The 27,299-nt window shown below is 36.1% G+C and overlaps 1 protein-coding gene across 2 annotated transcripts in view; it reads right to left on the bottom strand.

The window, feature by feature from the left end:
• LOC141397580 (uncharacterized) overlaps positions 1-27,299 on the bottom strand; it is a 221,879-nt gene that overhangs the window by 49,302 nt on the left and 145,278 nt on the right. For both annotated transcript variants that reach the window (XM_073974015.1, XM_073974016.1), the window contains exon 4: positions 25,759-26,024. The gene's annotated coding sequence lies outside the window, so the exon portion shown is untranslated. The remainder of the gene's footprint in view (positions 1-25,758; positions 26,025-27,299) is intronic.

Raw genomic sequence — 27,299 nt, 5'->3', positions numbered from 1 at the left:
AATATATTCTAAATACTGTAAAATTTCCTAGATCGTTGGATAGATGGGCTCAAAGGCCATCTATCGTTGGATAGATGGACTCAAAGGTCATTTATTGTTGGGTAGATGGGCTCAAAGCAGTGTTGCCGAATTTGACGATTTATCGTCATTTTGACGATTTTTAGGCCTAAATTTGAAAAATGACGATTTGACGATTTTATGGTCCAAAATTACGATTTTTCACGTAATCCCGAATTGCATGAAATAAAACATGATAACTATATTTTGAGCACAATTTCACGAAAGTCTTTAAGGAAAGCAATATTCCAAACTCTGTTTCATGAGCTATTTTAATGTTTTTAAACAATTTCGAGACGGCTTGGCTTTATTTAGGCACATATCTGGAATAGTGGTATTTTCATTCATTTACATCAGCTGAAAATTTTCATGTAGGATTGTTAATGAATGAAAATCTACCTTGAAAATTTTTCAGGATATAATACTTCCGACCAATGTCCTCTTTAATGAGAGTTTTTGTCGATTTTCGACTGCCCATCAACCAAATGTACGTGTACCGGCAAACATGGACGGTCACACTGTGAAGCAAGCGATGTTTGAGCCAATCTGTCATTCCAAACTGGCAATGTGTACCCAGCTTTACCTTGCTGCATTACTGCAAATTAGAAAAACACGGGGAAAACTATCATCTTCTGAAAGTTGTTTTATAGCGGTAACTAAGGGGAAACATCTACTTGTCAAAAAAATGGCTTAGGTAGTGTAGAGTATGCCGCTAAAAAATTCAAGAAGGGAACAATTTCTTGAGATTTGTATGTACAATAGATACTTTAAACGCGTTTTTTCGAAATGGCATTTTTGAAGTCGGTGCCAACGACATCTCGAAACCGAATAGACCGATCTTCACATGGTTGGTGAGCTTATTAAATAAATAAAAGTCTTGCCCTTAAGCGAGACAGTTTTTAAAAAGAATTTTGCCAGATTTTTTGAAAAAAAAACAGTCAATTATTTTCGTTAAAATCAAAATTTTGACTTTGACAGTTAATTTTTTTATAAAAAAGTTTGTTTAAAATTCTGTTTCGCCTTAAGGCAAGATTAATAGGTTCTTAAAATGCTTACAAACATGTACGATAATCGACCCAAAAAGGGTTTCGCAGATAGCCATTTACCACAAGACATTGCAATATATTTTCAACAACAAAAATGGCAAAAGTAGTATAAGATGTGATCTTTCTTTCTGGATGAACGAACTTTTTAAAAAAGATTTGGTAATTACTTTGAAAACAATTCAAGAAAATGAGTTTTCTTTTGGTCTGCCCAACTAGGGAAAACCCTTTAAGTGAGATTGGGTTATATTTATTGCTGTGGGTTGTATATTTTATGTTGTCAGTCTCAGTGTCGGCTAAAAAATCGCATCAAACGGTAACCAAACCTAGTTTTGGATCATGATGACGATTTTCCAAATTTTGTTGACGGTTTGACGATTTTTTTTGACGATTTCCGACCAAAAACTGTCGGCAACGCTGGCTCAAAGGCCATCTATCTTTGGATAGATAGGCTCAAAGGCCATCTATCTTTGGATAGATAGGCTCAAAGGCCCATATATCGTTGGATAGATGGGCTAAAAGGTCCATCTGTCGTTTTATAGATGGGCTCAAAGGTCATCTATCGTTGGATAGATGGGCTCAAAGGCCATCTATCGTTGGATAGATGGGCTCAAAGGCCATCTATCGTTGGATAGATGGGCTCAAAGGCCATCTATCGTTGGATAGATGGGCTCAAAGGCCATCTATCGTTGGATAGATGGGCTCAAAGGCCATCTATCGTTGGATAGATGGGCTCAAAGGCCATCTATCGTTGGATAGATGGGCTCAAAGGCCATCTATCGTTGGATAGATGGGCTCAAAGGCCATCTATCGTTGGATAGATGGGCTCAAAGGCCATCTATCGTTGGATAGATGGGATCAAAGGCCATCTATCGTTGGATAGATGGGCTCATAGGCCATCTATCGTTGGATAGATGGGATCAAAGGCCATCTATCGTTGGATAGATGGGCTCAAAGGCCATCTATCGTTGAATAGATGGGCTCAAAGGCCATCTATCGTTGGATAGATGGGCTCAAAGGCCATCTATCGTTGGATAGATGGGCTCAAAGGCCATCTATCGTTGGATAGATGGGCTCAAAGGCCATCTATCGTTGGATAGATGGGCTCAAAGGCCATCTATCGTTGGATAGATGGGCTCAAAGGCCATCTATCGTTGGATAGATGGGCTCAAAGGCCATCTATCGTTGGATAGATGGGCTCAAAGGCCATCTATCGTTGGATAGATGGGCTCAAAGGCCATCTATCGTTGGATAGATGGGCTCAAAGGCCATCTATCGTTGGATAGATGGGCTCAAAGGTCATCTATCGTTGGATAGATGGGCTCAAAGGCCATCTATCGTTGGATAGATGGGCTCAAAGGTCATCTATCGTTGGATAGATGGGCTCAAAGGCCATCTATCGTTGGATAGATGGGCTCAAAGGCCATCTATCGTTGGATAGATGGGCTCAAAGGCCATCTATCGTTGGATAGATGGGCTCAAAGGCCATCTATCGTTGGATAGATGGGCTCAAAGGCCATCTATCGTTGGATAGATGGGCTCAAAGGCCATCTATCGTTGGATAGATGGACTCAAAGGCCATCTATCGTTGGATAGATGGGCTCAAAGGCCATCTATCGTTGGATAGATGGGCTCAAAGGCCATCTATCGTTGGATAGATGGGCTCAAAGGCCATCTATCGTTGGATAGATGGGCTCAAAGGCCATCTATCGTTGGATAGATGGGCTCAAAGGCCATCTATCGTTGGATAGATGGGCTCAAAGCCATCTATAGTTGGATAGATGGACTCAAAGGTCATCTATTGTTGGATAGATGGGCTCAAAGGTCATCTATTGTTGGATAGATAGGCTCAAAGGTAATCTATCTTTGGATAGATGGGCTCAAAGGCCATCTATAGTTGGATAGATGGGCTCAAAGGCCATCTATAGTTGGATAGATGGGCTCAAAGGTCATCTATCGTTGGATAGATGGGATCAAAGGTCATCTATCGTTGGATACATGGGCTCAAATGAATATATTCTAAATACTGTAAAATTTCCTAGATCGTTGGATAGATGGACTCAAAGGTCATCTATTGTTGGATAGATGGGCTCAAAGGCCATCTATCTTTGGATAGATAGGCTCAAAGGCCATCTATCTTTGGATTGATAGGCTCAAAGGCCATCTATCTTTGGATAGATAGGCTCAAAGGCCCATATATCGTTGGATAGATGGGCTAAAAGGTCCATCTGTCGTTTTATAGATGGGCTCAAAGGTCATCTATCGTTGGATAGATGGGCTCAAATGAATATATTCTAAATACTGTAAAATTTCCTACTGCAAAAATCATCTTTGAACTACTAAACAAACTTAAATGCACCTTTAAAGCCATTTCTCAACCACATAACGACTATGTCTATTCTTAAGCTGATGAAAACGATGATGATTGTGTTTGCTGGAAAATACTTCACCTGAACATGAAATGCGTATCATGCCGTAATAGATCATTTTCCAGCTGGATGTGGGTAACAAAACACACAACATCCAATATCTAACATCATAAACAACCAACAGTCACGTTAGTTGTAGATAGACATCGCAAGACAAGAAATCTCAGCATAAGTTTAAACAACGAACACTGAAGAGCTGCGCTTACTTCCTCCCTCCAATGTCAGCAAGTTTTTTTGTTTGTTCTATTCACACAAATCCTTGGCCAAAGGCTTCTCGGTCGTCTATCTTTGCTGTTGTTGTATGACTATGTCATTGGCAACATTGTTGGCCGTATAATTTACAATAAACACTTAAAATCCCGACACATACAAGATCAACTATTCAACAAACCCATACAATGTTGTGATGATGATGATGGCGGTTAGGCAAATTAGCAACAGTTTGTAGGCAAAATAGCTTCCATAAAAGTTGGTGTGTAGACGTCTCCACATTGTCTCTGGAGTTAGAGTAAATGTTTTTCTTTCGTTACTGGGTGTCTTTTCTATGTAAAGTTTTTCCAACAATTAAATACGACAGTTTGTTACAATGTTTGAATTTGCATATCATTTGTGTCGTACCATGAACCCGTTTCTTACTATTCAGACCAGACCAATAAATTATAGAAGCTGCAATTATTTTTTATTTTAAAAAAAACACAGGCGCAAATGATGGTAAATAGTCACTCATGCTGATATTTAAGAGAATAAATTGGAATTTTATAAACAATAAATCTACTTGATCGTTAAGTTGCAACAGTTGCAACATATCGTTTGGTTCGAAAAGGATTTTTGGTAAAAGTTTCCACTATATTCACTAATTTATGCATACAATTATCTTATAAAACAGTATAAGCTGAAAATTATTTGTTGAAACCCATTTTCGCACTTTGTTGTTTCGCAAAATTTACCTATATACAGAAATTGGTAATTAATTAGGGCAGAGACTGTCTGACAGAAAAAGTATGTCCTTGGAATTAAAATGCGATATATTTTCCTTAGGAACAGATTAATCTCTGGTTTGCAGAAAACTTAGAGCTCAATTTAATCGGAAATTTGATAAAGAAAATATTTTTGCTGTTAAAAAAGTTACTTGACTCAAAATGTTTAATAGCCTTGGGGAAAATCTATAATGTTTTCCGGCAGGTTCAATTATCTGTATCTTTTTTGATCAAGTGCTCAGAAAAATTAATGTCCAACATTTGCATTGCTGAATATTTAATATATTTAACGACTCAAGTAATTTAAAATGACATCAACCGATATATGACCTTTTAATTTGTCTGAATGGCACAAAAAGTAAATAAAATAAACATCAAACACACCTTCAAAGTTTCCTGTTTTGCCACACCACAAACATTTGCCGCGAGTTCGAACAGAGAAATAAAACAAAAAACTTAAAGGTAATTAAATTAAAGCATATTGTCTGACTGCCTGATTGACATACTGACCGACCATGCAATCGAACGATAATGGTCGATTGTAAGAGAGACACTATTCGAAAGAGATGTTGTGGTTTCAAGTGTCACTTCAAAAACGTTTGAAGTGTGCACAATTTTTAAACTCATAGGAAATATTTCCGGATCAGCTACCGCAAAATTGAAATAGAATGTCATACGTGGACCATAGGGGAATACATTATGGTTATGACTTTTTTACAACCTCATATCCCTGTAACATATTGTGATGAGCTTTTACCTAAGATTAGATAAAATCTTATTATAAGGTAGTTCGATCAAAAAGCTTCCGCACAAAAATTTTAAAAGTGCCCTGCCTTTATCAATGCAATGCCGTTAAAGGCTAGTCTAATATGGGGCAAGCCTGGCTGATACAGGACTTTCCAAATATCATTAAATTGTTTGTACGTACTGTAGACATAAGCGCTCATGATTTTTCATGGTCATTTTTTGGAAAATAACTTCAAAACTACAAATGTTTAGCCAAATTTCCTACAGAGGGACATTAATTACAATCATGCCAAAATTACGTCAGGAATATAATTTTTTCTATCGGAATCAATGACAAAACTACTGAAAACGATAGAGGACCAATTATTCTATTCCACCATTCTGATTACTAAAATTGTGGTGCATCATTTTTAATGCTTAATTTAAAAATGCCCATTTTTTGTTTTCCGGTAAAAATTTTAGTATAACTTTACTGTAAAGGGAATATTTTTCTATGCCATCTTAAAGACAACTTTTCAGTCTACAAAATTGTTTTTTGAATTGTTACAAAATCTCAACTCGTTTCCAAGTTATCAACGTTTAGATTTTTTATTTCAGGTTGCCTCAATTTCAGTGACAGTCACTGTATATCATATATAGCTTTATTCCATATATCAGATCAATTAAAAGTGTTTTAGCGTGAACTTTTTTTTACAATGTTTTATTTAACTTGCTTTGGTGTCTGTTTAGTTCAAAACTAGTAACGCATTTTCCACACAGTTGCAGTTGACAAATCGAACTAAACCTTTGCACAATTTTCAGATTTGTATGACAATACATGAATATGAAATCAAAACCAATATGGCTCAATTTTTTCCTATAGCCCCAATATAGCGGTACCACCCGATTTTAGGTATTTTGAGAATTGTATCTTCATTTTTAGCCTGAATTGACTGTAATTTGGCATTTGGGGTTCCCAATGGTACAGAAATTTCCCTACCAAAAATTTTGGACATGGGTCCACGTTTTGGTATAGCCCCCATATAGCGGTACCACCCGATTTTAAGTATTTTGAGGATTTTATATTCATTTTTAGCCCGAACTGGCTGTAACTTGGCAGTTGGAGTTCTAAATGAAACTTCCCCACCAAAAAATTGTAAACAAAGGTCCAGATTTTGGTATAGCCCCCATATAGCGGTACCATCCGATTTCAGGTATTTTAAAGCTTTTATCTACATTTTTGGCCTAAATAGGCTGTAATTTGGTTATAGGGTTTCGTTGATGGTGGAAAGGGCAGGTTGAGAGGGGGAAGTTCGGAGAAGGTTGTTCGGAAATTCGGAGGAGGTTGCTCGGAGGTTCAGTGGAGGTTGTGCGGAGTTTCGGAGAAGGTTTTTCGGAATTTCGGGGAGGTTGTTCGGAACAGTAAAATCTATTTACTAACAAAATAATAATAAAAAAACAAGTAAAAAAGTATCAGTCGGCTTGGCCGACAGAGATATACCCTCAGCCTGTGTATATTGAAAACATTTTTTCCCAAAAAACGTATGTATTTAGAGGGTTTTAAAATATTTGGTCGGAACCGACAAAAATGATGATTAGATTAAAGAGCAGAAGTTTTGCGGAAGAAATACTTACAGAAATGGATCGACGTTGACCATTATGGAAGTCGATCTCCAGCCTCTACATATGGTGCCACTAGGGGGGTTTTACTCCCTTCGGGCTGTTTGCTTAAGAAGTGTGGATTTGCCCCTGAAAAAACTTTTACCGTCGTAATTGAGGCAGCGAATGCAAGTTGCTTCAACAAAAATCAAAGTGATTCGATAGCAGGTCTTAAAGTGAACTTATCCGAAATTTTGTTTGGGAGGTACTGGATGAAGTGGACAAATATAGTCCATATTTGAACCTGATCTATATCTGGCAGATATATCAAGATGTGTAAAGTATGGACCAATTCGGCCACTCCCTCCAAAAGTAATCGTACGAAGAATTTGTCCGAACATTTTTGAAATTTTGTGGGTGAGGTACCTGAAGGAGTGGACCGATATGGCTTATCTTCAAACTTAAACTATGTTTGGACAAAATATTACTAAGGCCAAATTTTGGACCGAATCGTCAGATCCGTTCGAGAGTTATCTTGCGCTCCAACCATCTCACACGGTGTCATAGGGCTTTTTTTGCAACTTTCAGGCTATTTTCTCAGGAAGTATGGACTTGCCCCTGATGAAACTTTTACCGTCGTGTAGGGGGCGGTGAATAGAAGTTGCTAAAACAAAAATCAAAGCGATTCGAGAGTAGGTCCTAAACTGAACTTATCTAAAATTTTGTGTGGGAGGTACTAGAAGGAGTAGACCGATTGAGTCCATATTGGAACAGCATCTAAGTCTGATATATATTTCACGATGGGCAAAGTATGAATCAAATCGGTTACCCCCTTCAAGAGTTATCGTGCGCACAAATGTTCCGAACATTTTCGAACTTTTGTGGGGGAGGTACCGGAAAGACTTGACCGATATAGCCCATCTTCGAACTTAAACTAAGTTTAGGCAAAATATTACGAAAGCCAAAATTTGAACCGAATCGGTTCATCCGTTCGAGAGTTATCGTGCGCTCCAGCCAGCAGGACAGACAGACAGACAGACGGACGGACATGGCTAGATCGACTCTAAATTGTCTGAAACACATTTCGTCCAAACATACTTGGGGTCTAAAACCATTATTTCGATGAGGCACATTTTCATCGTATCAAAGTGTATATACCCTCCTTAGCCTAAAGGCTGAGGGTATAATAATTAAAAACAAGTAAAAAAGTATCAGTCGGCTATGCCGACGGAGATATACCCTCAGCCTGTGTGAACTGAAACGCTTTTTTTTTCCAAAAAACTTATGTATTTGGGGTGTTTTCAAAATTTTGGAGGTATTAACCGACAAAAATATGGATTTGGATTAATGCTTAAACGTTTTGTGGAGGAGGTATCTAAAGGAATGGATCGACATAGTCCATTTTGGGAGTCATTCCTCTGTATAGATATCGCGCCCACATGTGATTTCAGATAAGTTAGAGCTTTTGGACCATTTTATCAGGAAACATGTACTTGCCTACAAAAAACATAATATCGCTGTTAACAGGACCACTAGGAGTACCTTCTGTAAAAATTTTCAAAGACTCCTAGAACCGACTCTTAACGGAACAAAAATGTTGAACATATTCCAAGGAGTGGACCGATAGAACCCACTTTTGAACATTAACTAAGATTGGGCAAAATATTTCGAGATCCAAAGTTTGATTGATCCGTTTATGAGATATCGGGCGTACCATTTTAGCGATTTTTTCTACCTTTGGTGGGGGAGGTACCGGAAGGAGTGGACCTATAAGCATAACCTTCGAATTTCATTTAATATTCGAAGAAATATTACGATATGCAAAGTTTGGACCAAAGCAGTATTCGGTTTAAGAGTGGTCGTGCGCACTAGCCACTACACATGCTGGCCGAGGGCTTTTTTTTACAGTTTTCGTGCTATTTTCTCAAGATGTATGGACGTGCCACTTGAACCATCATAAAAGGGGCTTTATTGGAGCGAAGGCCCTAAACGGCACTTTTCCGAAATTTTGTGTGGAAGGTACACATAAGAGTTGACTTATATAGTCCAATATTTTAACCGAATCTATGTCTCATACAAATATTACGATGTTCAAAGTATGGATCAAATCGGTTACTGAATTCAAAAGTTGTCATATGCACAAATTTCTCGAAAACTTTTGAACTTTTGTGGGAGAGGTACCCGAAGTGGGTGGTACCCCAGGGAATGGATCGATATGGCCAATCTTCTAAATTAAACTAAGTTTGGACAAAATATTACGAATGCCAAATTTTGGACCAAATCCGTTAATCCGTTCGAAAGTTATTGTGCGCTCCAGCCAGACAGAAAGACGAACGGACATTGCTAAATCGACTCCAAATTGTCTGAAACGGATTTCGTCCAAACATACTTGGGGTCTAAAACCATTATTTCGATGAGGCATATTCTGGCGTATGAAAGTGTATATACGGTTGTTAGCATAAATGCCATAAAACTTAAGTTTCAACGTTTTATTTAAGAATGCACTAAAAACTAGAAAATAATTTTTCTCTTAGCCTCAATAAGTATATTCTTCTTCTACTTTTATACAGACCGCATTTTTTGATATTTATATGTCTGCAACCTCATTTTCTGACCGAATTGGCTATAGTTTAGCATTTGGGATTTTCTATTATGTAGAGAACATTTATGCAAAAATATCAACCAAATCGCAATATGTGTCCAAATTTAGTATAGTCCCATGTTTAACATTTTTCAATAAAAATGGCTGTAATTTGGCTTTTGGGCTATGGTATAGGGTAAAACATATGAGAACGGTGTTTAGTTCGGCCGGCCGAAGTTCTTATACCCTCCACCACAAACTGTATTGAAGTATGTATATAGGAACAATTAGTTATTTATCTTTCGTTTATGAAAGCAGTAAGCTCTCCCTGTATTTTATTGCAGGAACAGAATATATTTACCGATAATAATCAGTTTAACAGAGTTCTTATGGGGCGTCATCGTTGTTTCAACGTTTGTAGGCTCTGGCAACCCAAAATATTAAATTACAGCATTCGCGGTTCGAAAATTTTACAAAAAAAAAAAAAAGAAAAAAAACAGCGAAATACATAAAATTGGGCAACACCGGTTAGACTTAAACTTGAATATCGTCACCATAAATGCCCGAAGACGTAACCCACAAAATCAAAACTTTACAGGAGAAGCAAAAAACGTTATAAAATGAAAAACTGTTTTATGGAATATAATTCTTATGATGGCGAGTATTCGGAATATTATCAATCCCATACGAATGGGAGTAATAAATGAAGCCAAAACAGCGGAAACGCTAGGTTTTGGGATCCGTCATAACAACAAAATCTGCAATATTATCCCATTTTCCAAAATGCCATTTCTTGAATAGGATCGTTGTTTTTGAAGGTAGAAGCTTGACATTTTTCCAGAGCATGTATTTTAACTTTATGTATCAGATTTGCGTGTGGGTTTCGTCTTCGGGCATTTATGGTGACGATATGAATGGATAGTTTTTTTGTGAGTAATTTTTCTATCTTCTGGGACCACAAAATTCCAATTAATAACCACTTCAGTAGAAAAAAAACTTAAAAAAATCTTTAATCTTATGTCCACGCCTCCATATAAGGGTAACCCCCATATGGGGGCGTGGACATATACACTCTCATATTTAGCAACGATTTTTTGTAGCTGTTATATTATTTAGCGAATACTAAATATGAAACTTCAGTTATTTCCCTTGAATCGTGTGGCTAAAACATTCAAAATAAGACAAATCGGTAGTACCGTTCTATGGAGGCTGTATTTAACGTTTACTTGTATCGAGTAATTTCTGGAGAAATGTTTGTAACTCTAACGAATACTAAATTTCAGGTGGACAAATTTCAGGTTATTCAAATTCAAAATAACGAAAATCGGGGGTAACGTTCTATGGGGACTATATAAAGACGTGAAGCAATACCGACAATTTTCAGGTGGAAATTTGTATACCCCCAATGAAGACTAAATACCAAATTTCAACCGTTTCGGTTGGATACTGAGGGCTCAACCTTCAAAATACTGAAAATCGGGAGGTACCGCTCTATGGGGACTAAATGTAGATGTGGACCTGACCTTTACGGCAAATTTCAGGTGGAAAGTTTTATACCCCCAACGAAGATTAAATATCCAATTTCAGCCATTTCGGTAGGATGTTGATGACACAACCTTCGAAATAATGAAAATCGGGAGGCACCGTTCTATGGATGTTATATGCGGAATGACTGTAACTTGGTATTTCGGATTCGGAATTGATGGAAAACATCGATGTCTAATTGGTATCGAACAATCATCAAAAGAAACTGATATTTTACAGTTCGCATATTCCACTTCTTTTACGAATTAACCTAGACGGGGTGGAAGAGCATAAACTGAATCACGTTCTAACTTATTACTTCATGATGTAGGGTACAATATGCAGGTACATACAAATATTGCTTTTGTTCACAAATTACTAAAAATTAGTTCTGGTAGTTTGCAAAATTAAATATTTCATACAGATTTCACTTGTTTTTCGGTTTTTGTTTTATTTCATTTGTTTTTGTTGTTTTGTTTTAATCAAGACATTATCACAGGCAGCAATTTACTCCCACTTAGATAATAACTTTAACGTTTTTTTTTCATTGTCAATGGAAGCATTCGGACGGAATTCATTAACATTGAGACAATCATACAAACGGTCATTATGTGGTAATATGCGGATTCAAATTAACTTTATTTGGAGAATTCAAAACTCCGACATAGCAGCGAAATAGTAAATCAAGCGTTTCAAGTGATTTCGATTGAAATTTCCAAGTGGATACAAATCTCAAGTGATTAATTTGAAAGCATGCAATTTATAATTGAGTGCAAAAAAATAAGAAAAATAAAAAACACGCAAACTGGTCCAATATTAAGACACTTTAAATTGTTAGATATTTTTCATGTTGTATTTTTTTATATCGGCGACAACAGCCAAATTAATGAATGAAACAGTTTTGTTTGAAATTGTTTTGCAATATTTCACAAAAACCAGTCGATTGTGGGAGTTAACTCTCATATACATACATATATTAATACTTTTAAATTATAGGAGGGTATGTGGAAAAATATACGAAATATTACAATAAATAATTCGCAATTGGGTGACGTAGTGGATGAAAGGTAGCAAGCAACGGTGCACTGTGGTTCAGAAATGGATTTTCCTGGTCAAAACCCCAATTTTTTTTCGTCACCTATTTTTAATTTCTATATGGGATTCGATAGTAAACCATGGTGCGCCTGAACCAACTTTAAATGAAAGGTGCTTACACCTCAGAAGTTTTTGCGGATTCTGAAACTACAATATTCATAGATGAGAAGAAAAAAAACACCGGAGCGCTTTTTAAATAAATCGCGATCAAAGTTGGAAATATTGAAGTTCAAATTGGGACAATGCACTAACTGTATCGCCTGAATTTTTGAAATTTGACCAGCGATTTTTTATCGTTTTTGGGTTTTTCTCATTTATGAACATTGTTGTTTCAAATCGGCAAACGGTTTTCATTTAAAGTTAGTTAAGGTGCACCTACATGACATTGTTTTATAAGAAGGCGATATAGTAAATGCATTGTCCCAATTTGAACTGTTATATCTCAAAAATTATATAATAAAGATCAATCTTGTAGAGAATTTTAACAGCTACAATATTTTCTCTAATCCCATTTTGGTAGGACTTGCGGTTTCCAACCAAAATCGTGAGAACCTAAAAACCCCTTAAAATGTGAACTTTGACCGTTATTTATTTACAAAGCCCTCCGGCGATTTTTTTGTTTTTTGATTTTTCTCATATATGAACATTGTAGTATCAGAATCCGCAGAAACTTCCTAGGATCAGGCGCACCGTGAAACATATTTAAACTAAGGAAATCAAAAATTAGGTCAACATATTTCAGCCCATTTTTATAAATTTATGTTTTTTTTGAAAACCCAAGGAGTATTTTTTGTATTTTTGTGGTTTGTTTATTGGAGTTTTATAATAGATTGAAACATTTATATAACTGAAAAACACTCATAAATTGGTGGAAAATATGAAAAAAGCTAAATTTTTAATTTTTTTTGTAGTGAGTCAGCTAATCTAGTGTGGTTAATTTTGAGAAGTAATGGGGTGGCTTATGATTCTAATAATGTTGTTGATTGTAGTGATGTTGATCGTCTCAATTGTGAATTTGTGCGTAATCAGTCTCATAGTAGTTTACGTCTACCTTGTGTCCCTGAGGGAATATGTGAAGGCTTTAGCTTTCGTACTGTAAGTGTTAATAAAATTGTTGAAGTTTTTGGAACCATTAAATCCAAAGCGGTTGGTTCTGATGGGTTTAAACTAAAATTTTTGTGTCTATGTTGGCCATATCGTGAATTCTATCTTGACTACTTCGGTGTTTCCTTCTGATTGGAAGGTAGCAAAAATTGTGCCAATTCCTAAAAGGGCACTGGAGATTTAAGGCCTATTTCGATTATGCCCATTATGTCTAAAATTATGGAATATGTGATGAAGAAACAAATGCTGGAATATTTGGATAGTTCGTCCCTACTACGGTGTAATCGCAGCACCACATCTTTGCTTGTGGCGATGACTGATAGCATAAGGAAAAGGGTCAGTGATGGTGGTTGTTACATTCTTTTGTCGTTGGATCTCGAAAAGGCTTTCGACAGAATTAATCACGCTATCTTGACTGAGAAGCTTTTTAATAATTTTAAATAATTGTCTGTGAGTAGTGTGGTACCACAATGTTCTGTCCTGGGTCCCGTGCTATTCATAATGTATATTAATGATCTGTTTAGTTGTATTGCAAGTAGAAATTGTTTGTCTTTTGCGTTTGCTGACGATGTTCAGCTGTTGTTTGTTGGTGATTTTGTGTTTTTGGACGTTCTTCAAAATACAATAAATTTACTGGATGATGGAAATTAAATCGATCCGTTTAAATGTTACAGAGTTTTGACCAGGAAAAAACGATTATGAACCACTGTGCAGTCCTGGCCGACTTTAACATGGCAAAGCCTAGGACTTATCTTGGTCCCTCTTCCATCTGAAGTGAACACTGACCTTCCCATAGTATCATCTGGGAAGCTGTATTTAACACCCGTTAAAAGTAGTAAGCTAACATGTGCCGCGCGTTCTGCCATAAAAACGTTAAAAACATGGGTTGGACGTTTGGGCTAGTAACCCACATCTCAGAAAAAAACACGTGCTATGAAAAAATAAAGAAAAATAAAAACAAACCCCTCTAATGTTGACGACCCCCGCAAGCGTTTTAAGCACCATTATCTGCGTATTTGCTCTTCATACAGGAAATACGATGGGCTGGGAAAAGGCGTCACAACAACACCTAAAGGTGATACACCACTGTATTATAGCTGCCATGACATAAAACATGACTTTGGTTGTGCGGTTTTGAATTTGGTCGGGGGTAAAAACGTTTGGTCTCCAGCGTCAACCCAGTGAATGAAAGACTCCCTACAATATGAATAAAAGCAAAACTCTTAAAGATCTGTCTTATTTGTGCTCCTGTTCCCACTGAAGACAAGGACGAATCGATCAAGGATATATTTTGGAAAGGAAAAGTTCGAGAAGTTCTGTTTCCATAGTGAAACGTCTGACAATGGAATGAGGCTGATGACTTTGCAGCGGCAAACAATAATGGTAGTTAGCAGTACAAGCATCTCGACAATTAAAGGGGCACTTAGCTGTCTCCAGACCAAAAAAATACACTAAATGAAATTGATCACTTTTTTATTTTTGCCTTATTAAGGCGAAGGCCATTTATAGTGATATTTAATTAATTCTCTTTCGAGTTGAGCTGTTTGGCCTTTAGAGATACATTGAAAAATTAGGAGTCTACCGAAGTCCCACGCATCCAACCATTACACTACGTTTCACGGGTGGTAAATCCGATCTTCAGGTGTATTAGGATGTTGTTTTTGTGGCAGACGAAGGCAAAGCTTGGTAACTGGTATATATATCGAACTTCATTAGATAAATGTATATGCGAAATTATGTCAGTTAATTATGTCACGTTGCAATAGATGGAAGACATTCATCGAGCGTGTTGGATGTAAGATTAAGATAAGGTAGGCAAATGCTAGCGATATGCAGTGGAAGAATATTTAAACCTGCCAGAATGCTGCCCTGAGGACAGCAACAGGGTCCTCCTCATGATACCAGTTGACCATCTTCATGAGGAGACGAAGGTTATGCCGATGTATGGGCATTTAATGGACAGGCTTCCCCCACCTAGGCACGTCAGAAGAAAGCTTCATGATCTAGAGAGAGAGAGAGAGAGATCCAAAGTTATGAACGAGAATCTCTAGACCAACGAGCCTATCAGGCAGGATTGGGTAGCATTCACACTGCTGCAGTCGCGTAGGCTGTGCAGAGATACAGTGTTAATGTCGTACTTGGGGACAACACCCTATCCATCGCAGCAGAAGAACGTCAGCTGCCAAGGCAAACACGAGTGGTTTAAGCCCAGTTAAAATCCGGAAGATGCAGCCGCCACAATTCGTATTGGGTCCGAATAGATGCCATGATACTCAACACATGTGTATTGGGATCACACGATACACTGCATTCATTTAGCTGTCCAGCAACCAGACTGCAGCTTGAGTCTGGATACAGAGGAACCAGAACTTGATAACTGAAATAATACACGTACGTTGTTATTGCGTTGCTACAACAACAAAGTTACCACAGATTAAATCCCAGAAGATTGTATTGAATGTATTCCGCCCGGCCGAGATGAGGTAAGAACAACAATAGACCGGCTGAAGAATAATAAGGCAACAGGAGCCGACGACTTACCAGCCGATATGTTCAAAACCGGAGCGACCAACTGATAAGACTGTGTGTGCTCTAATTATAGGGGCATAAGTTTGCTCTATATTGATTATAGGGATATTGTGCGTGGTCAAGTCTTTTGAAACCGATACATTCGTAATTATTGTAAATATAGCAGTTTTAAAAAATACGGTATAGGGGAGTGCTCCGCTCCCTACCATATTAAAAAAAATATTTAGCCTATTTTTACCGGTGGTCATCCCTGATAATTTCAGAAAAATCGGTTCAGTAGTTTTTGTAGAAAAATTTAAATTGAAAATGGAATAAAGTGGGCGTATGAGTCGGAGTGGTCAAAATTGTTTCCATAAAAACCTAAGTTGGGCTACGACGAACAAAAAAAAATATCCAAGTCGGTCCAGCCGTTCTCTGATGCAAATACCAAGGAACGACATTTGAGTTGTATTTATAAGGACATGACATTTTTTTAAATATGGCATAGGAGAGATACCCCGCTCCGTTCGTAATTCGATAAAATATGCAACCTATTTTCCCGGTACACTCCCTGAAAAGTTCAGGAAAATCGGTTCAGTAGTTTTGTAGATGTTGCATTTTTTAAAAGTGGGTGTGGTGAAGTCTTTGGATCCCAAATAAGTAGGTAAGGAATCCCAAATAAGACACAACCACAATTGTCTCTCAAATTAATTTCCAAACCGATATTTTCGTAATTATTGTAAATATAGCATTTAAAAAAATAGGGAATAGGACAATTTCAGAAAAATCGGTTCAGTAGTTTTTGTAGAAAAAAAATTAAATTAAAAATTGAACGAACGACATTTGATTTTTATTTATAAAGATATTATGACTTCTTTTCTATGCACAACGCTGTTCGCTTGTTTTCCCCCAAGCAGATGATTGCATGTTAACCTTAGCTGTATGTTCATAAATCTTGGCATAATTTGTTGGCGGAAACCATTTTTCTTTTGCTAAAAATTATTCTTATATAGTTATTTTTCATTCATTCCTGAGGTTTGAAGATATTTTCTAAAAAATATTCTTCAACAATTATGTGGTTAAGAAGATACGGTGGTCAAATTCCTGACTGCTATCAAGCAGCGCAGCTATTCGCATATTTTTTCGTTATAATTACATATTTTTACTTGCAATGAGGAAGTTAGTGTTCCCCTCTTCTCCCCGTCCAGTCAGTTATTCGTTACCATCTAATTATTAATTGCTTATTTTTCACCTAACTTCTGAGATCTTTTATGCAATAGTTTGTTGTTGCTTCTTCTTTGTACTCCAGATTTACTTTGTGATTATATAATTAACGTTTTGCTAAAAGAAAACAATGCTAGCGATCCGTATAATTATGGTAGGGAAAAAGAAATTGTTGTGGATTTCTAGAAGGTTGCACTTCTTGGTCTTTAAGGCTGTAGTACCTTAAGACTTTCTATTGTGAGATTTTTTTAGGCTTTTGTTTGTAAGGTTCGCAGTATAATAGGCAATCTGGCACAATATACCGCAAAATAGTTGCAAACTGGTAGGAACTAAATTCTTTGTGGTTATGCACATGGTTGGGTTGCATAGCATTGGCAACCTCCGTTAAATGTGTGATAAGAAAAATTTATGAAATTAGTTTTAAGGTTATGGAAGGGGTCTTTAAAAAAATATTACATGAATTAAGGTAGCTAATCATCACGTTAACTCATGTAATAGTTTTTTTTAAAGAGCTCTTCCATAACCTCAAAACAAATGTCATAAGTAAGGCAATTTTTAGCTCAGTTTAAGTATGGATGTTATCAATGTATTACAAAACAAGTGAGAAAAGGCTATAGTCGGTACGGGGCCGACTATGTGATACCCTACACCACTACCTCTGTGCATTATCTTTTCACTCATAAACATTTCTTTTAGGGAGATACGAAAGTTTTCACCTATCTGCCTTTTATACCAACTGAATTAAGGCGAACTGAACCAAAATAATTAATATTTAATTTTATATTTGACTACTATCACCAACATCAATTTGCTTCTATTTCTGTGAGAAAATTTCGTGATGATCCGATAAAAATTCCGACCTGTAGTGTGATTGCAGAAAAAGTGGAAAAAAGGGATGTATTACCGACTATTGCGATATCTCCATTATTTGACCACCTACAGTGGCTCCAAGCGAAAGTCGTACACCTAATGCAATTTTTTTAATTGACTTATATCTCCGATACAAAAAGGGATATGAAGAAAGTATTTACGCAGCTTTATAGTGTATTTAGTCGACAATTTAGAAACACGATATAATAAAATAATCAACCCGTTTACATTGTTATAAAATTAAAATATCTGAAATACTAAGAATTTTAGCACAAAGCGAATGTCGTACAGCAATTATAAAGTCAAAATATTTATTAATATAAATCGTCCTTCGGCATATTTCTGGTTTCAGTTGAATTCTGCAATCGATTTAGAATATTTTTGACTAGTTTAGAACAGCTGAAGTTTAAAATATGTCGCTGTTTGTTTGGAAAATCTCTCCTATAAAGATGTCTGGAAGTATAAGTCGTCTGGAGACATTTTCCATTTATAGAACCACTATAGACGATTTATTGTTCAAGCTTGGACTACAGTCCAGCCAACCCATGTTATTGAAACAATTATTTAATACCAGTGGTCGCAAATAATAAGCTTTTATGCTTGAAGTCAGAGTTTTGGCAGAAAGAACAACGCTTACCTTGACCAATACATTATTCGACAGGTAGTGAGAACTCATTTTAATTATAAAATCTCAGAGTTTGATTCCCAATGACTTCAGAAAAATTATAAAACAAAGATTCAAATCTGAAAGATAAGCCCCACACACCCACAAATACACTGATGCGTTATGTTCTATTTTTCGTGTATTAGACATGAAGCAATTTGTGAGATTTTTCACAATGTAATGTCAGGTTTCGGACAGAACTTGTTGGATCTATGAAAATTACACTCTTTTAAGAAAATTTATGCATTCATCGCTATTGTTTTGATATTCTAAACATCGCTCTTGGATAAATTTATGTATAGCTTTTTTACGACTTTTTTTATCACCAATTGTCAAGGTATTTATGTTGTAAAAATTTGAGTGCACATTGGAAAAATAAGCTTCCAAATATTTTTCTCAATCGATTAGAGTGTCGGGACACTAAAAATGAACTCATTTTGCACTTCGTATATTAAACTATCCAAAAGAAAATATTGTTTTTTTAATGTTTTAGTTATTTTAAATATTTCATATGGGTTTTTTTCTTATTAGTAGACATCAAGGTATTAAATGGCTTTGCAGTTTTAATTTTCGATATCTGCTGAATCTAAAAAAATTGTTTTTGTAAAGTTAAATAAATATTTTCTCATGTTGTTTTATAAAAATAATTTTTATTTCATTTTACGCTTCTTTCCCATTTAACCTGATACAAGTTTCCAGAATGGACCCTGTCAATTGTAAAGAAGCGCAGATGTTACGCTAAATCGATCGTAGGATTTAACAAAAAACAGGAACATGTACTAGAATTAAATATTTTAACAAATACTTTGTCTTTATAATTGCTGTACGACTTCCGCTTGGTGCTAAAATTCTTAGTATTTTAGCTAATTTAATTTTTCAACAATGTAAACGGGTTGATTATTTTATTATATCATGTTTCTAAATTGTCGACTAAATGCACTAAAAGGCTGCGTAAATACTTTCTTCATATTCCATTTTGTGCCGGAGATATAAGTCAATTAAAAAAATTTCATTAGGTGTACGACTTTCGCTTGGAGCCACTGTACGTCAACCTACTTTGCATAATTTTAAAGATGGGATTTTCTACTTTCTTAGTCAGGCTTTGCTTTTAGATGATCCCCAACCAAAGGTGTGATATTCGTCATTATTATTAAAATCGCAAAAATGAAATGTTGGGTTCTATTAGCGACTATTGCGATATCTTCGTTGTTTGACCACCTACGTCAACCTACGTTACATCGTTGTAAAGGTGATATTTTCTACTTTCATTGCCATGGTTTTGCTTTTTGTATACCCCTTATAGACGCTGAGATATTTGCTTTGGAATAAAATGTTGACTTTTTCTCCAAATAAAGTTTTTGCTCATTCCGGCCCCTAAATATTATCCAAAATCAATAGGCTTCTTCCTCTGTGAGACCTTCAGTAACCCTCGAAATTGACGAACCGATAAAAATTGCGACCTGTAGCGTGATTTCCAAAAAAATGGAAAAATGGGATGTGTTATCGACAATTGCGATATCTCCGTTATTTGGTCACCTACGCCGACCTAGTTTGCATCATTGTAAAGGTGGAATCTTCTACTTTCATAGTCAAGCTTTGCTTTTGGAAAGTCCCCAGCCAAAGCTGTGGTATTCGATATTATAATTAAAATGGCAAAAATGAAAAATTTGGGTTTTATTTGGGACTATTGTGATATCTTCGTTGTTTGATCACCTACGAGAACCTACTTTACATCATTAGAAACGAGATATTTTCTACTTTCATTTCAAACAAATAAAAGTAAAGAAACAAATTTTAGCCTCAAACCACGACGTTTATGTTTTCTATGGAAAAATAATTGGAAACAAAAGCGATTAACAGTGCTGTTAACTATTCCAGTAAATTGTTTAGCCATCTATAACCAAAATTCCACACCACTATCACATGTTTTTGGAAAATGCATTTGTTCCTGTCTCAGTTCTGTATGTCTTTGTAAAGAGGAACAATTAGTTTGCTTTCGTTTATGAATGTACTAAGCTTTTCCTCTTATTCTCTGCAGGAACGGATTATCTTAAATGATAATACTCCCTTTAAAAGAGCTCATGTGGGGCCTCATCGTTGTTCTTTCCAAAACATGGACCAATATTTACATTTTTCCAAATTGAACTTTCGAATCTTCTGGCAACAAAAATCATTATGTTTCTCATTTTCAGGTCCATAGATACTAAACCGTATAAAATTCACGAAAGCAATAAACTACAAAATTGCACCTAACATAAGCAACTTTCTAGAACACCTGAATTTTCTAGGAGTTCAAACTAGTAAAATAACTTAAGCAAGTAAAAAACATTAACTTCGACCGGGCCGAACTCCAACATTAAATATTCTGAACTTAAATTGAATAACACTATTCAACACTGAAAATGCAAACAACTTCTAGTATGCATTTTTTGAAAGTACATATTTAGACAACAAAAACCCTAGTAGGGTTTTGTACTGTCAGATCCAGTTCGGATTTTATGGCCTCATCTAAACCGGGCTAAATCTACACTTTTTTGCATTTATCAGGCCTTTATCTAAGAAACGAATAGGCCTTGCTGTCTTTAGCAATACTGTAGCCCTATACTAGTAGAACTTATCTTTTGAAAAAACTACACAAGAAAAACTCCATCTAGGGCATCAAAATCTATCAAATATAGAAAATTGTACATAATTGCTGAAATTCTGGTCAGTATCGGCTAAACTATTGGGAGTTGAACCAAGTAAACTTTCGCAAAAATCTTCCAAATAAAGTTCTCAACAATTCTTTAGAACATTCTGAAACTCTAAAATGCTTACTTCATGTTGTTTCAGCGGTATTTTGCATCATTTCTTTAACAACACGTATTTCAAACACAGTTGACACCAACAGTTTATTCTCGCATTTCGGATTTCACCACATTATTGACATATTTATTAAATGGTCGTTGAAAAATATACTGAAAACAACGTGGTAGAGGCATTTTACAACAATGACATGTTCCGAAGAGTTGTGTATTACATTCCAGCGAATATTTTTCCAAAAAAAATATTCAGAAAAAATTAACGGTTTTGGAGATACGGTGCGAAATGTATAAAAAATGTGGAATTTTTGCATATATTTTGAAATTTGAGTTTTTCGAGTTCATTATTTCCCTAAATATTTTATTCTTGTCCTTATCTACAAATTTGCCTCAGAGTTCAGAAGAAGATTCGCATTGGTTTCAGAGATATAGCACCGAATTTCTTTAAAAACTCAACAACACGGGTACCCAAATGCGTAAATTAGGTCAAAAATGTATCTAAATTGTTATACCCTACACCACTATGTGGGGAGGGTATTATAAGTTGGTTTTGGCCAAAAAGTTTGTAACGCATCGAAATAATGGTCGTATACGCAGAGAAAAAATATTTTTCGCTTTTGTTGGAACAAAAATATCTGTTTTGGTTCCAAAAATGTATTTGTTTTGTTCAAACATTGTAATCCAAATCCAAAAATACCATATTTTGTTCCAAACATAGAAAACAAAAACAACTTTCGAATTTCCGCAATATTGTAAAAATCGTTAACAATACCGGTTGTAGGAACTATCATAATCTAATTTTGTTTACAAAAAGTATTGTCAACCCAGAAAACCAGCCCAGAAATTTTTGATTTGAGTGCATATACTTCTCATATACACTTTTCGCATAACTTGGATATAAATGTCGCGTATAATATTGCAATCATTGATGAACACAATACATGGTTTGCTGCATTGGCTGACAACAAAGACAAACAAAAAGCCACAAGCAGCCACCACAACATAAGGAATAATTAAACACCATAACAAACTCCGGTATAACACCAAACCTCAAAGCACAATGAAGATAGAAGAATGAAACAAAACAGAAACAAATAAAAACAAGAGTCTCCTTGTTGGTATACATACACACAAAAACAAAGATAAAGGCATCATGTCATACAAACAAAACTCACCATAATTGTTTTTTTTAACACGGCATCGAATAGCGAGAGAAGAGAAAAAATTGTCGAAGAAAAGAGAGAACTATTGTCCAGTTGACAAAAACAATTTTTGGATTTAACAAAACCCAATTGTTGGAATCACAATACTACATTTGGAATTTAACAATATCTTTACAATACATATTTTGCTCTTCGTTGGATCAATCATATTTTTTTCTCTGCGTGTAGACCCATACTTATATACACCAAAATGAATGTCTCGACGAGCTGAGTCGATCTGGCTATGTGTGTCCGTCCATCTGTCCATCTAAACATTGTAATCACGCTACAGGTCGCAATTTTGATCGGATCGTCACCAAATTTTGGGTGTTGATGAGGGTCCCGGAAGGGAAGAAGCCTATTGATTTTGATGATGGTCGGATAATATTCAGGGGTCGGAATGGGCAAAAAACGTATTTGGAGAATAAGTAAACGTTTTATTTCCATGCTAATATCTCCGCATCTATAAGGGGTATATCAAAAGCAAGCAAAAGTACCTGCTAATGAAAGTAGAAAATATCACCTTGACAACGATGTGCAGAAGGTTGTAGTAGGTAGTAAAACAGCAGAGATATCGCAATATTTGGTAATGCTTCCCATTTTCGGAATTTTTGGGAGTTGATGCGGGTCCCACATAGGAAGAAGCTTATTAAGTTTGGTGATAGTCGGATGATATTCAGGAGTCGGAATAAGCAAAAAGCTCATGTGGAGAAAATTCAACGTTTCTTTTCTTATGCGAATATCTCCGCTTCTGGTAAGAGTTTTCCAAAGGAAAGCCCGTCAATGGAAGAAGAAAAGATCTTCTTTATATTGATGCAAAGTATGTTGGCGTAAGTGGACAACAACATTTTCTTTAGACTCATTTCGATACGACTTGCGGCTTTCAAGCAAAATCGTGAAAACCTAAAAAAACCCTAAAATTGTGAATTTTGATCGCGATTTATTTAAAAATCCATCCGGCGATTTTTTCTGTTTTCTTTATTTTTCTTATCTATGAACATTTCTGTTTCAGAATCCGCGAAATCTTCCCATGTGTAAGCGGTTTTCATCAAAAGTTAGTTAAGGCGCACTGAGCATGATATTGTTTTATAAGGAGGCGATACAGTCAGTGCATTTTCTCAATTTGAACTTCTATATCTCAAAAACGGCAAAACCTATGGAAATATCATAAAGGGCAACCTTGTGGAGAATATTCACAGCTACAACATTTTCTTTAGGCCCATCTACATAGGACTCGCAGCTTCCAAGCAAAATCGTGAAAACCTAAAGAACCCCTAAAAATGTAAACTTAAATCGCGATTTATTTGAAAATCTCTCCGGCGATTTTTTGTTTTTTAATATTTCTCATCTGTGAGCATTGTAGTTTTAGAATCTGCAAAAACTTTCCAGGTGTAAGCACCTTCCATTTAAATTTGGTTAAGGCACACCGTGTTATATATCCAATTTTTCCGTTTTTTGTAATCACGCTACAGGTTGAAATTTTGATCACGAAATTTTAGGGGTAGATGGGGGCCCCACAGAAGAAGAAACCTATTGATTTTGGTGATAGTCGGATAATATTTAGGGGTCGGAATGGGGAAAAACTCATGTGGAGACAAATTCAAAGTTTTGTTCTTTGTGAATATATCGGCTTCTAGTAGTCGGTTGGCGGGAGAAATCGCAATAGTCGGTAATGCATCCAATTCTTCCATTTTTTGTAATCACGCTACAGGTCGCAATTTTGATCGGATGGTCACGAAATTTTTGTTGCTTATGGGGGTCCCAGAGAGAAAGAGGCATATTATGTTTGGTGGTAGTCGGATTATATTCCCAAAAGAAATGTTTACCAGTGAAAAGCTTATGCACATGGGGTAGTGGTGTAGGGTATCACATGGTCGGCCCTGTCCCGACTATAGCCTTTGCTCACTTGTTTTTTATGGACCTATATAGACAATTTTTGGTGGAGGAATTCCGGGACTTCTGGCAGCTTCAAATGTCAAATTATAGCTAGTTCGGTTAGAAATCCTAAAATCCTCAAAATACCGAAAATCGTGGGTTACCATTATATGGGGGATATACCAAAACATAGGCCTATGTTGACGATTTTTGATGGTGAAGTTTCGTGACCGCTAAAAACCTTAAATGTCAAGTTTCAGCTAGTTCGGTCAAAAATTGTAGTTAAAATCCTCAAAATACCGAAAATCGGGGGTTATACCAAAACATGGACCTATGTTGACAATTTTTGGTGAAGATGTTTCGTGACCGCTGAAAAATACCGAAAATCGGGGGTACCGTTATATGGGGGGTATTCCAAAGCATGGACTTATATTGACGATTTATGGTGGACTACTTTCGGAACAACTGAAAACCTCAAATGTCAAATTTCAGCTAGTTCGGTAAAAAAATGTAGCTAAAATCCTCAAAATATTTTAAATCGGGAGGCACAGTTATATGGGGCTATACCAAAACATGGAACTATGCTGACGATTTTTGGTGGAAATATTTTGCGATCTCTGGGAACCTCACATGTGAGTGTAGCTAAAATCCGCAAAATACCGAAAATTGTGAGATGCCGTTCTTAGGGCCTATACCAACAAATGGACCTATGATTTTTGGTAGAGAAGTTTCGGGACCACTGGGAACCTTAAACGTCAAATTTCAGCTAGTTCGGTCAAAAATTGTAGTTAAAATTCTCAAAATACCGGAAATTGGGGGTACCGTTCTAACAATTTTTGGTGTAGAATTTTTGTGACCACTGGAAACCCCATGTGTCAAATTACAGCAAGTTCGGTAAAAATTGTAGCTAAATACCTGAAAATGCTGAAAATCGGGGGTACCGTTATATTGGGTCTATTCCAAAACATGGATCTATATTGACGATTTTTGGTGGAGAAATTTCGGAACCAATGAAAACCTTAAATATCAAATTACAGCTAGTTCGGCCAAAAAAATGCAAAAAATACCTTATATTGGGTGGTACCGTTATATACCAAAACGTGGGTCTATATAGCCCATCTTCGAACTTGACCTGTCTATGGAAAGAAGATACTCGGGTGCTAAATGTTAGCGTTCGATCTAAATTATTGGGGACACTACAATGACTACAACAGACGGACCTGGCTAGATCATCTAGAAGTTTATCCTGATCAAGAATATATTTACTTTCTGACAGAAAAACAAATTTAATATACCCTCCATACTATGGTGGAGGGTATAAAAAATATAATGTTTAGCTTTTTTTCTCCGATTCTGATCCATATGCGCCAATTTTTTTTCCTCATAAATATCCGCTCTCGAACGATGTTTATAAAAATCATTGACTTAGAAAAAACGTTGATATATTTATTATTTTATAGACGTCAAAATTCTACTTACCGAAAAATATTGCAAAAATGTATTTTTAAAATTAATATCGAAATAATTGCCAGTTTCGATTAAATGCAAATTTATTATCCCCGCATTGAATATGATTTCATATGGAGCTGTGTGGTGCTGACCAATCGATATGTAAATAATTCACTGTGTGTGCCAATAATTTCACACAGTGTCAGTGAATTTCACATAAAGTTCAAGTTTTTTGAGAATTTGACGTCTCCATTGAATAAACACCGTTTTGCGCGAACAAACAACAGCTGGTGTATCTGAAAAACAAAAAAAAAATTAACTGATTATTTATTTCAAAGCAAATGCTATTTCTCTGTAACTTTGTTGCAAAGTTGTTTTGTTTTCATTCACATTCACCAATAGCGAGATCAAACTAAAGCAAATCATACCAAACCCTATAATTATGAATATTGGCGCTCCTTTTGGTTTGCGTCTTTAAATAGAGAATACAAAAAAGTATGTTTTTGAGCCACCTTGGTAGTTACAAACAAGGTACTGAAAACGTTTTATTGTCTGCTTGCCTCATGGCAAATTTAGGTTATAATGAAAATAAGTACGACTTCGTCTTGTTTTCATGTTCATATATTTTATTTTAAAGCAAGGAAAAAAATATTGTTTTTTCTTTAATTAAAAATTATTTCAAATTTCACAATTTAAGGTGCACGGATACTCCAAATGCTAAAATTATCTAATCTAATCTAAAAAATATTTTCAATCAGATGTTACCTTTATATGGGGGCTATATCAAAGTGCGGTGGAAATGTTTTGTGTGCCTATACAAAAACATGGACCCATGTTGACGATTTTTGGTGGAAAATTTTCGAGAATACTGAGAACCTCAAATTAAAGCTAATTCGGTTAAAAATTGTACCTAAAATCCTCAAAATACCGAAAATTGGGAAGAGCCGTTATATGGGGCTATACTAAAACATGGACCCATGTTGACAATTTGTGGTGGAAAATTTTCGCGAATACTGTGAACCGCAAATTACAGCTAGTTCGAAATCGGGACGAACCGTTATATGGGGCTACACCAAAACATTGGCCCATGTTGAGGATTTTCGGTGGTGAAGTTTCGGGACCACAGAGAACCTCAAATTTTAAATTACAGCTATATAATTGTTCCACAAACATCCCAGGCGGGACAGGGGAGACTTCTCTCATATCAATGAGTGCACTCCTATTCATATTAGCTCAATGATATGGGACCTACTGTTTATCGCCGAGTCCGAACGGCGTGTCTAAGACACCACTTGTAGAGAAGTTGTACAAGGCTGAAATACTCAGAAAATGTCGCCAACATTACTGAGGGGTATTTTGCCACCGTTGAAAAGTGTTTGATTTCGACTGGCCGGGGAATCGAACCCACGACCTTTAACGTGCAAGGCGGGCCTGCATACCATTGCACCACGGTAGCTAGTCCGGCTAAAAATTGTAACTAAAGTCTTCAAAATACCGAAAATCGGGACGAACCGTTATATAGCGCTATATCATAGCATGGAACCATGTCGATGATTTTTACTGGAGAACTT

Source organism: Musca autumnalis, unplaced genomic scaffold (genome assembly GCF_047663935.1).
Source record: "Musca autumnalis isolate F117 unplaced genomic scaffold, ASM4766393v1 scaffold_3, whole genome shotgun sequence".
Taxonomy (NCBI): Eukaryota; Metazoa; Arthropoda; class Insecta; order Diptera; family Muscidae; genus Musca; species Musca autumnalis.
The sequence above is the reverse complement of the archived record's forward strand: the minus strand, read 5'-3'. Positions and strand labels throughout refer to the sequence as shown.